Below are 11,538 nucleotides of genomic sequence, written 5' to 3'. Positions count from 1 at the left end.
CATCTCAGACAAGAGTCTTAAAAGTTTACAGAACACTCCTGGGCCTCTACAAGAAAAAGACTGATAAGCCAGTTACAAAATGGGCAAAAGACAGGAAAGAATTTTCACAGAGGATGATATTCGAATGACAAACAGACACATGATGAAATGCTCCAAATCACTGGCAATAAGAGAGATGCAAAACAAAACCACAATGAGGTACTATCTACCTCCGGTAACAGTGGTAAAGTTTAACAGGGCAGCAAGCAATAGATGTTGGATGGAAAGGAAGTGGTGAGAAAGGAACTCTTATACATTGTTGGTGGGATTGTAAAACGGTGCAACCATTCTGGAAGGCAGTATGGCACTTCCTCAAAAAACTGAACGTAGAAATTTCACAAGACCCAGCTATTCCACTACTTGGAATATACCTCAAGAAAATGAGAACTGATGCACAAACTGAGATTTGTACACCAATATTCACAACAGCATTATTCACCATCGCAAGAACATGGAAACAGCCCAAATGGCAACCACAAATGAATGGATTTGGAAATTATGGTACGTTCACACAATGGAATACTATGCAGCACGCAAGATCAATAACTTTGTAAAATATTACCTAATTTGGGAGGGACTGGAGAGCATTATGTTGAGTGGACTCAGTCTCACAAGGATAAATATTGTATAAAACTGTAATATAGAATGAGTATAAGCATCCAGGAAGGGTGGGAAAGGCTAGAAGCAGAGGGATGTGGATGTGCAGGGCAAAGAGGATTAATCATTGGGTTGTACAATTTGATGGGTGGAGGGAGTAAGGGAAATTGAAAGAATTTGTTTGAATTTGTATTAGAATTTTGTAAATAAACTAGTGAAAAAAGTCAACTTCTGGGGAGGGGGAAGGGAAGGAGAGGGGGTCAAATGTACAACAATGAATGAATGAAAATCTAACTTTTCTGTAAACTTTTGTTTAAATGACAATTTTAAAAAATTACAATTAAAATGTTAAAAAATTATTTTAAAAAAAAGTTAGCACATCTACCCGGTGTCACCACAGAAGAAAGTCCTACTTTCTGCTTCTGTAGGAAAGCAGCTGCTGTCAGGGTGGAACCCAGGCACTGCTGACTCTCCACTGGTTTACTCCATAGGTAAACTCCACGGTTTATCCACACATCACATGGGAAGAGACTGCTCATCTCTCAGAGCTGCTGGTGGATCTGAACCACAAGAGATAGGGCCTTTGGATTGGATTAACAGCACATCTCCCAATGAACTATCTACCATCGTTCTTAAATAATAATAATAATAAATCTATGGAACAGTTCTCCATGAGTCACCGCATGACTCAGAAATGGTTCATGGTAAGTGGGATTTTTTCCCCCCTTATAATTTATGGAGGAACTTAAATGATGGGTGAGTCACCTGCCAAGGCGTGCTATAAGCTGCCTCCCTCACAGAAAGGACAAAATGGCCTGTAGTAGTGAAAGATCAACCTGGGCTTCCCCTGACCAGGGCTTTCTGACTTAGTTTGTTGGGCCCTCAATAGCAGCCAGTCTACCCATCACAGTCATGGACCCAAGAAGATGCCAAGCCCAGCTGTGCCCAGAGCACCACTGGCCCGCCCGATTCTGGACCATGCTGTCAGCCCCTGACCTCCAGGCCTACCTGCCCTTCCTTCATCCTATAGGAGGGGGAACCAGAGCCTGGATCAGCCTCTAGAGGATAAACATGAAGGGGGAGAAGGGCTGTGTACAGGCGGTGAAGGGCTGTGTGGAGGTGTGAAGGGCTGTGTGGAGGCGTGAAGGGCTGTGTGGAGGCGGTGAAGGGCTGTGTGGAGGCGGTGAAGGGCTGTGTGGAGGCGGTGAAGGGCTGTGTGGAGGCGGTGGAGGGCTGTGTGGAGGCGTGAAGGGCTGTGTGGAGGCAGTGAAGGGCTGTGTGGAGGCAGTGAAGGGCTGTGTGGAGGCGTGAAGGGCTGTGTGGAGGCAGGGGGACCCCAAGTGTGGAACCAATTCTCCAAGAAAGAGCTGGAACTCTGAGTCCTGCCAGAAAGGTTCTGACGCATGCCTGCCTGCTGAAGTTGGCAGATGTCAGTTGCTCCTCCAAGTTCTAACAAAGGCTCAGATTTGGGGTACCCAAGTTGGGGGGTTATTATATTTAAGTCAGCCTTTCAGTCATACTAAAAGGGGCAGAGTGAGAGAGTAATTATACCTAAAATCACAGAAAGCAGCATCTTGACCCTTTTAAGACTGGATTTTATGACTTGAACATTTTAAATTAAGTCTATTTTCCATGTTTTTTAGATACATAAATTAGAACATTGTTTAGTAAAATTTCTTCTTAAACATAACCACTCCCTTTTCATGGCTTTCTCCCTGTCAGAACTATGTGGATTCTGTAACATCTTTGGTCTTAGTAATCCAGTTTTCCTAATAACCTTGTTATGTGCTGTGAACGGTTGAAAATTTGAATGTGTAGTGTGTGTGATAGTAAATTGTGAATTAGTGGGACTTAATGATGTGACAGTTGATCAACAATTGAAGATATTGGTACTTATTTTCTTCTTTGTGAAAACTTTCCTCCAAATTTAAAGCTGGAAGGTCACTGGAATTTAGAAAATAATTATAACTACATGGCTTTTTAGATTTTTGGTACGTGCATTAAGAATTGTGTACAGGTTGTTCATAATGTCTCTGTACTGGCCCTTAAAACAACCAATAAAATATCAACCATGAAAGAATAAAAAAAAAAAAGACTGGATTTTCATTATTTCCAATAAGGAAAGACATTTTAAATAAAATAAAGGAGCCAAGTGTGGTGGCGATGTCATGGGCTCCAGGCTCTTCCACTTGGAGCTGTGAGCAGCGCCCTCATCCAACATGCCGGGAAACGCTTCATAAGGCCCAATTCTCCAACATGGTAACGGGCTGCTGGGCTGGGGGGAATCCCTCCAGCCAGTGCTGGCTAGTCCCTCAATGTAGGGGTGCTGGACTAGGAGGTACGGGGCCCAGCCTTCCAGCCAACAGAGTAGATAAGCTCTTTACTGAGAAGCTATTATGGCCCAAGTACAGTATGTAGGCCTTAACTTTAATTGTGGAAACTTAGCCAATAAAAAGTAAAATGCATCCATGAGATGCCTGTCTTCACCCTCCTGTCAGAGATGGCCTTATCAAAGAGGCAGAGCCAACAGCCAGAACCTGGAGGTGCAGTCCTTAAGCATTTATCACCTAGCTGGTTTTTAAAGATAAGGGGTGTACTCTCCCAGGCCCATTTCCCAGGTGGGTAAACTGGAGTCAAGGCTGTGAAGTCACCCACTGGCTGAGCCTGGGAGAGGGGCTTCTCTAAAGGGTCTCTTTGGTTACCCATCTCCACAGCTCTTACCAGAGGGGCTCAAAGATTTAAAGCAATTTTCTATTCCTATTTAGAGCCTAGGGAGCTCTGGTGGGTAAGGGGTTTACTACCCATCCAAAACCAGTTCAAATCCATCAGTTACATTGTGGTAAAAACATGGGAAATCCCCTCACGTGACTTATAGCCTCTGAAAACCTGCTATGAGTTGGTCCCAACTCGACAGCACATAACAGCAATAATTTAGAATCTAACATGTGGGTTGAGGAGGGAAAAGGAGATCTCTGCCATACACCAAGTCTTTTCTATGGTTTACATCTGGGACATTGCCATTTAACAACTGTAGCCTTGAAGTAGACACTGAGAATGAATTAGGAATTATTTAAGCCCATTCCTTCTTCGAACACCTACACAGACCTGTACTCACCAACATACTCTTTAATGTCACAAAACAGGTGAGGCTCTCTGGAGCCTGTTTGAGCCTCGGGGATGGGTTTTGTGGGTGGAGGGGAGAAGCTTCGATAAAGAGCTGTTACAGTTGATATGGAAGATCCGTTGAAGTTAACAGAGAACTGGGGATTGGGTGCAAGCCATGTAGGCAGTGGTGTGACTATAGGGCTGTAATAGGAAAAGTCGATTAAGCCAGATCTTGGTCCTGCCAAGGATTTTAATACGGAGGAATGCATTGGATGCCACTGAGCCTCTGAAGTGAGCTGGACTTCACTCTGAGATCACTTGGTGATGTCTGCACAAGGACAAGCCTAGAAAGTAGATTGACCACTCCCACCTCCAAGTTCTTGCATTCCTTGTCTTAACTTGATACTTTGAGGGCACCTAGGTTATTCTCATGTTAAACCCTGTTATTTCTAAAGCTTTGTGTTTCTGGGTGGTGCAAATGGTTAATGTGGTCAGCTGCTAACTCAAAGGTCAGAGGTTCATGTACCTGCAGGCACCTTGCAAGACCTGACAAACTACTTGTCAGCCACTGAAAAGCCTGTGAAGCATCATTCTCAGCTGCAAGATAAGTGAAAATTCTCAATTTCCTCCTCTTTGGCTCCATATGTTGGAGCATATATTTGAATCATATGTTAAATGGGCCTTCCCTGTATGCATATGAATATTATCCTATCACTTACAACATTGCATTTCAGGATACAACTTCATTTTTTTACTATGAATGCAACACCATTCTTTGGTTTTTCATTCCAGCACAGCATACCACATGATTATGAGTCAAAGTGGCCAAAATTTGTCCATCTAATAATGCCTACTATGTTGATATTCATGCATTCCATTTCATTTTTAGCAATTTCCAATTTTTCACGTTCAAGCTACAGAGTGCTCTTTGGAGGCAAGAATGATGAGGCTTCACCTCACACATTGGGCATGTTGCAAGGAGGGGCTATTCCTTGGAAAAGGACATGATGCTGGGAAGGGTGGTGTGTTGGCGAAGGAGAGGAAGACCCTCATACAGGTGGATTGATGCAGTGGCTGTTTCAATGGGCTCTTGTGTATCAGAAGTGTGAGGATGGATAGTACAGGATAGAGCAGGGTTCAGATCTGTTGTTTGTAGAGTCATATTTGACTTGAAGGCACCTAATGACATAGTTTAACTGGCATACATGGGGTCACCGCGAGTGGAAATCACCTAAGAACAACTGGTATTCATTATTTAGAAGAGGGGTGGGGGGCTTGCTTCCATCACTCTTGGTCCCCATCCAAATGGTCTGACAGGTGAAGATGAGTCAGAAGTTCAGGGTACCAAATCAAAGGTGGTACTGCCTGGAAAAAAGTCTGCCGCTTTCTGGAGCCTCTGGGCTTCCAATGCACCTTAGCTAATGGTTCCGACACTTGAAGGACGTTGGAGACTTCAGCTCCTGTCAGTGTTCCTTGTCTTCATATGGTGGATGCGTTAGACGTCATTCCTGGAGCCACCAGGATGCTGTAATCATCTCTACACAAAGCAGCATTCTGGCACCTTCTCCAGCTTTTTTTTTGGGGGGGGGGGCTCTCCTCAAGGAACTAAAGCCCCTCCTTTATCCCCACTGTCCCACAGTGTCCAAAGGGGTTGGAAATTATTTGCGTGAACTCTGGAAGAAAAAGATAGAATGCTGTCTTCAGGTGAGAAAAGTTTACTGAAGAGTCAGTAAAATACAGGCTGTTTAGTGGAAGCAGGTAGGTGAGAGATGAAGAACCCCAAAAATTGGAATGCCTACGTGCATGCTGTCCCTCTTGTAGGAGGCAGGGCAGGCTTTTGGTGAGTTGGGATTTTTTTAAGACACCCTGATTTTGGTGAAATGTTATAAAAGTTCCCATTTGGCCAATTTCTACCCCAAATGCCTGGATATGTTACGGTAGTTCTTGTCTGCAATGCCTTATCTTTCTGCCTTTTCTTGTTCCCCAGGGTCCTGTTTCCCTGCCCCCTTAGCCTACGTCTGTTCTTCAGCTTCCATGTGAGTAAGACAGCGGCTGCACCTCTATTATTTTTCTAGTTCAACCTTTTCAAGACCAAATCACTCCCTGCTTTGAATTTTGTTTAAATCCGTTTTCAGTAATAGAAGGCATTTTGACTAAAATGAAGTGTGTTTTTTGAGGTAATGTGGGTTTTGCCACAATTGATGGAACATGGATGTCTTGAGAGTTCTCTGGTGCTGGTGGGATGAAATCCTCATTATTGGTCAAAGAACTGGCAAGCACCTAGGTCTGTATGCACTAAGAGTGGGACAGGAGCATCCCACTGAACCCCAGATGCAGAAAATGAGGTAGGCACTGTTATGTTTCATGGGTCACAAAAAGGTTAAAGACAATGAGCAATCCCCTCTAGTGCAATTTACTGCCTCTGAAAACCTGCTGGAGTGTCAGCAATGAGTCACGGTACTCAACGGTACATGCCAAGTAGCTAGGGAGCTCTGGTGGTCTGCCAATCCAAAGGCATACAGTTTGAATCCACCAACAGGAAAGATGGGCAATCCCCTCCAGTGTGACTTATGGCCTCTGTAAACCTGCTGGAAGGTCAGCGCAGAGTAGGTTCTGACTTGACAAGCGGGACACCCCACCAGGCCTGGGAGCTCTAAATGCCCACACTAGCATTACTTCCAAAGAATCAACATTTACCTACCACCCACCCTCAGGACAGTTGGCCATCTCTCACAGTGACTCAAAGACATAAGCGGGCCTGGTCCTGGCTTCCAGGTAGCAGGCCACCAGGGAAGTGCTGTGCCCCCTGCTGGAAGTGCCAGTCTGAACAAGGGCCAGCTATCTTGCTACAAATCAGCCAGGTGTCCCACACCATGAACTAATCAGAAACAGCAGATAATTTGCGTTAGGTGCCGTTGAGTTGCCTGTAACCCATGGCGACCCTGTGATCAACAGCTCTGAAGCTTGCCCTGTCCTGAGCCAGTCTCACTAATTCTAACACACCTACCCCCACTGCCCCAGTCACTGTATCAATCCATCTCATCCAGGGTCTTCCTCTCCTGCACTGTCCCTCCACCCTTCTGAGTATGATGTCCTTCTCCAAAAACTAGTCTCTCCTGGCCAATTCCCAAAGTATGTGAGACAGAGCTTCAAAATCCTAGACTCCAACGAGAAACTTCGCTTCACCCTCTCCAGGACAGATCTATTTATTTTCTTGGCAGTTCATGGCATGTTCAAGACTCTTGTCCAGCACCACAACTAAGTGTCATCAATTCTTCTGGCATTGGTCAGATCTCTGAAGCATAAGAATTGAGAAGACCATGGCCTGGATTATGCGTCCTTTAGTTTCTAGACTGACATTGCTGCTTTTCAGGATTCCAGAGAGTTCCCTGAGAGCCAATTTTCCTAACGCTATTTATTCCTCGTTCAATTTTCTGGTTGCAGGTGCCAAGCAAGCTGTAATTAACAATCTCAATCTCTTCTCTGTCCATCATGGTGCTGACAATTGGCCCAGTGGTTGACAATCTTTGTCTACCTGATGTTAAGCTTCAATTCATATTGAAGTATAGTCCTTGACATTCTGCAGCAAGCGCTTCAGTTCTTCAGTTTCAGCAAGCAAGGTTGTGTCGTCTGCATAATGTACTGTTGAGTCTACCGCCAATCCTGATGCCACATTCCTCCTCATAAAGCCCTGCTTCCCGAATGATCTGTTCTGCTATAACATAGATTATAACTCTATAGATAGGATTTAATTATAGATTCAAAAGCAGTGGTGAATTCCCCAGTGCCCTGTGGGTATCCCCAGTCCCTGGATACCGTAGGTAGACCTTGTGCATCTCCAGGATTCAATCTGAGTGTACAGGGAAGGGCAATGAAGATTCAGGAGAAAGCCTGAATCTCTAGCGTAGGCATCCAGCCTCAATTATCTTTTCCGTCCATGCTTTACCTTTTAAAGCACTTGTTATGTTTGTGCCCTGACTGTGCCTGAATGACAGCTCCACAACTACCAGAGAGGATGGTCACTGACCTCGGGGTCTGACAGTCCCAGACATATGTCCACACTTGCAGGACTGGGAGGCTTTAGTGTAGGAGGCCAAGATTATTCCCACTGGCTAAGCTTAGAGAGGACCTACTGGTTTTTATTCAGTGGATAGGACTGGGGAGAAAGGCCCCTCCATCCTTCCTGTTCTTTCTCCTTTCTTAAAGGAAAAGCTGCGTAGGACGGAGCCAGCCAGCCTGCTGTGATGCAGCACCTCGTCATTGAGGGTCCTCGTCCCTACAGGCAGAGGGTGAGCAGGCCCCCCCCCATTCTAGTGCCTTCCAATGTGGCTCCCATCCCAATCACAGCACCTCCCGGCACTAGAGCTGCCACTTGACCAAATACTCCGGCAGAATGCAAGGCCAGGCCAGGTGAAGGTCTCTGCTTTCTTCCCTGCTGAAAGGCAGAGCCCTCAAAGGGGGAATCACAGGCCACACCTGTTCCTGTCTAGAGGCAAGGTTCAGGTCAGATGTGTTTGTGGGGGTTCTCAGCAGGCCACATCTGGAGGTGGGCCTTCGAACCCACCACTACTACCATTGTTGGTTTTAGCCAGGGACATTGTACCTTTGTCTTTCTTCAGCAAAATGAGTAATGGTGCTTGACAAAACGTCGAGGGGAATGTAGCAGTAGAGGCTAAGTGCCAAACTGATGACAGCACGTGCTCAGTGGGTGGGTGCTGCCTGAATTGTGCCCTGGGGCCCCTTCCAAACGGGCAGAGACCGAGGCAGGGAGTGAGTTTCTACCAACTGACAGGAAGCTGACATCAAGACCGTGGTAGAGACAAGCATTTACATGGAGATTTCTCTGACAGTTGTGGGTCGCTGCTGTTGGAGGCATGGCATCCTCTGTAAAGAGGGGCTGTGCCTACACAGACGGCTGGTCTGACACTCGAGAATGAAGCGGCCCACCACCCATGAGCCTCAACAAATGGCAACCAGTATCAGTGTCTGTGGCTGGAGGTGGTCAGAAGCCAAGGCAGATGATGATGCCCAGAGTCCAATTGTCCTGCAGGAGCAGGTGGGAAGCAGGCGGCCTCCATCTGGGCAGAGGCCAGCAGGCCTCGTGCTGTCTGACCACGCTATGGGCTAGTGCCCCCTAGTGGGCAGCGGCCACACTACACCTGTGCGGGGTTGAGAAGAGGCAGCCAAGCTAAAACCCAAACCCTCCGCCTGCAGGTTCTGACAGCAGTGAGCCTCCACAGGTCTCAGAGGCTGTTCATGTTTGTTTATGGGAGAGTGCTGTCATAGTTCTCCCTCACAGCCACAGCTGGATTTGAACCGCTGAGCTTTCCGTTGGCAACACCCGTGTTATCTTCCTCCGTCAAGGTTTTAAAGCTAGGTGAGTGATGTCAGTTTACACAAACTCCTCACCTGTGGCTACCACTGTCAGACAAGTGACACTAAAATGACCCCAGGGTCACTGCCTGTGGGCATGCGTGCTGGTGTCCCTGTCACCTGTCACCCAATACAGGCGGGGTGTGGCCAGGCAGTGAGAAGGGCCTCTGCCACAGGAGGGAGGAGGGGCAGGTCCCACCAAGCAAGCCTTGCTGGGGGAAGTGGGAGGGGGGTGGAGGAGGTGGAGGGTGGCACTGCAGAGGCCCCTGTGGAAGGGCTGGGTGTGAAGACTGGTTCCCGGGGTGCAGCGTTCTGGAGAGGTTCCACCCTGGGTTCATTTGCTGGTCTCAAAGCTCCAGTGAGATACTCCATGAAATACTCCACCTCTTCACACAACTGCAGGAGCAGAACAGGGCGAGGCACTCACTTCCCACCCCTCCCGTAAAGCCCAACCCTGAGGGACCCTATGTGGGTGTCACAGGACTGGGAGTGGGAAGTGGGTTGGGAGGCCCACCTCTGGGGAGTTGAGAACAGGGACCAGTGAGTGGGCTCCATGTTCTTAGGTTCTACTGAAAAACAAACACAAAGGCCAAAACAGAGTAAACAATGATGCCGTTTATTTAAAATGTTTACTCCAAGAAATATATATATATATAAAAAAAAAAATAAAGACAATTACAGCACTAAACCAGGCACCTTCGACCAAAGCACAAGCTCGTGATTCCCCTTCACTCTAAGCCTGTCCGCTCACAATCTCCTTCCTGAGCTGGAAGACACGTCAGGCACCCAAAGGGTCAGCCTCAGCAAAGCCTGCTCACACCCTACCTTTCCAGGGGTGCAGGGCTCCTCCCACCTAAAGGATTCTGCTCAGTCAGAAGTTCACTTTACAACTTGTCCTAAGCCAAAAGGAGTGACTGGAGGGACCAGATCTTTGTACAGAAGGCATGTCCCGTCCCTCTTCTCGCCCTGGGGAAAGGGTTTTTGAACAGGCTGACTGGCAGCCAGTTTTAGGTCAGGCCAGCAAGAGATCCACAAGTCGGCTGAATCAAAGGCCGTTTTCTACTGTGTATTCAACCCCCGAGTTCTCCAACTCTGAACCTCTTGGTGCGCAAACACACAACTCCAGCAGGACCTCAAAGTGTCCAGTGAACACACATGCCCGAGCCACAGTCCAGGAGAGCCGTTTAGGTCCCACACATGGGAGCTGCAGTCACAACTGTGGTGTGGGGTGATTGGGACAAATAAGAGTATAGTTTACCAAAAGCTTCTCCCCTGAAATACTTCTTGATTGAATACAGGACGAGAGATAGGCATGAAATCAGACTAAATCTTAGTAAGATGCAGGCCAATCTCCTTAAGCCAGGCATCAGGGCTGGCCAAGGTGAGCACTGCGCTGTGCCCAGCGGGAGCAGAGCAGACCGTCCAGAGTGACTGGGTTGGGGCGAGCAGGGAGGAGAGCAACAATGACTAAGTCATTTTTTGGCATTTTAACATTGAGACAATGACAATATAGCAAAAGCAAAAAGGAAGGGGGGAAAAAAACAACCAAAAACTTAAAGACCAATATTTAACTTTCCCGTCCGCCCAAGTCTCACACTTAAGTCCTACCCCTTTTCTCCCTAGTGAGCACCACTACACTAAAAATTCTATTTTAAAGCACCCAAACCAGTCCAGACCCTCTCGAAACCAAGAGCAAAGCCCCAACCAGGGCCGGGGCCGCCCCGGGCTCCAAGTGAGAGGAGGGTTCCGGGAAAGGCACCTCATAACTCACGCAGCGCAGCCCAGGTGACGAGCTCAGGCAGAGGGCATTTGTGGGGGGTGGGGTGGGGGATGGCAGTCACAGCATCTGCACGCCGTGTGTGGGGCAGGGAATTCCTCAGGCAGCCCGATTATTTGGTACCAGAGCCAAGCAAATGCAACTAAGGAGTGCTAGTTAGCAGAGCAGTAGGCCCTGAACCCCAGAGGCAGGCAGGGCCCAGCTCTTGGCAGGATCCAGCCAGAGGGTGGAAGACAGGCGGGGCCATGGAGATGCTACAGGATGGTCTGATGAAGGGCTGTGGCTGCGAGGACGTCAGAACTCCTCTTTGTTGCTGGCTGATCAATCTCTATTGGCGAGTGCTAGCGACCAGGCTCTGGTTCCTCGGGGAGCCAGAGAGCCAGATCTTTAGACAGATACAAATGTTAACCCACCATCCCCAACCAAGTCCCCATTGATGCCAGGATCACCTGATTTTCATTTGGACTTCTTTTACAGCTAAAGGAGAGAGAAATGGCTAAATATAGACCCTAGAGCCCCCACAGCAGGGGAGGAAAGGCAGATTCGATTATGTCTCAGCCAAAAAGGCCATGGCTTTTAAGCAGCCAGGGGAGAAACAACCACCGCAGGCCTAAGGCGGTGTACAAGGAGGGAGGAGCCCCAGATAC

The sequence above is a fragment of the Elephantulus edwardii genome, unplaced genomic scaffold (genome assembly GCF_000299155.1).
Source record: "Elephantulus edwardii isolate Elephantulus edwardi_28Jun2011 unplaced genomic scaffold, EleEdw1.0 scaffold00028, whole genome shotgun sequence".
Lineage (NCBI taxonomy): Eukaryota > Metazoa > Chordata > Mammalia > Macroscelidea > Macroscelididae > Elephantulus > Elephantulus edwardii.
Note: the sequence above shows the minus strand (reverse complement) of the source record.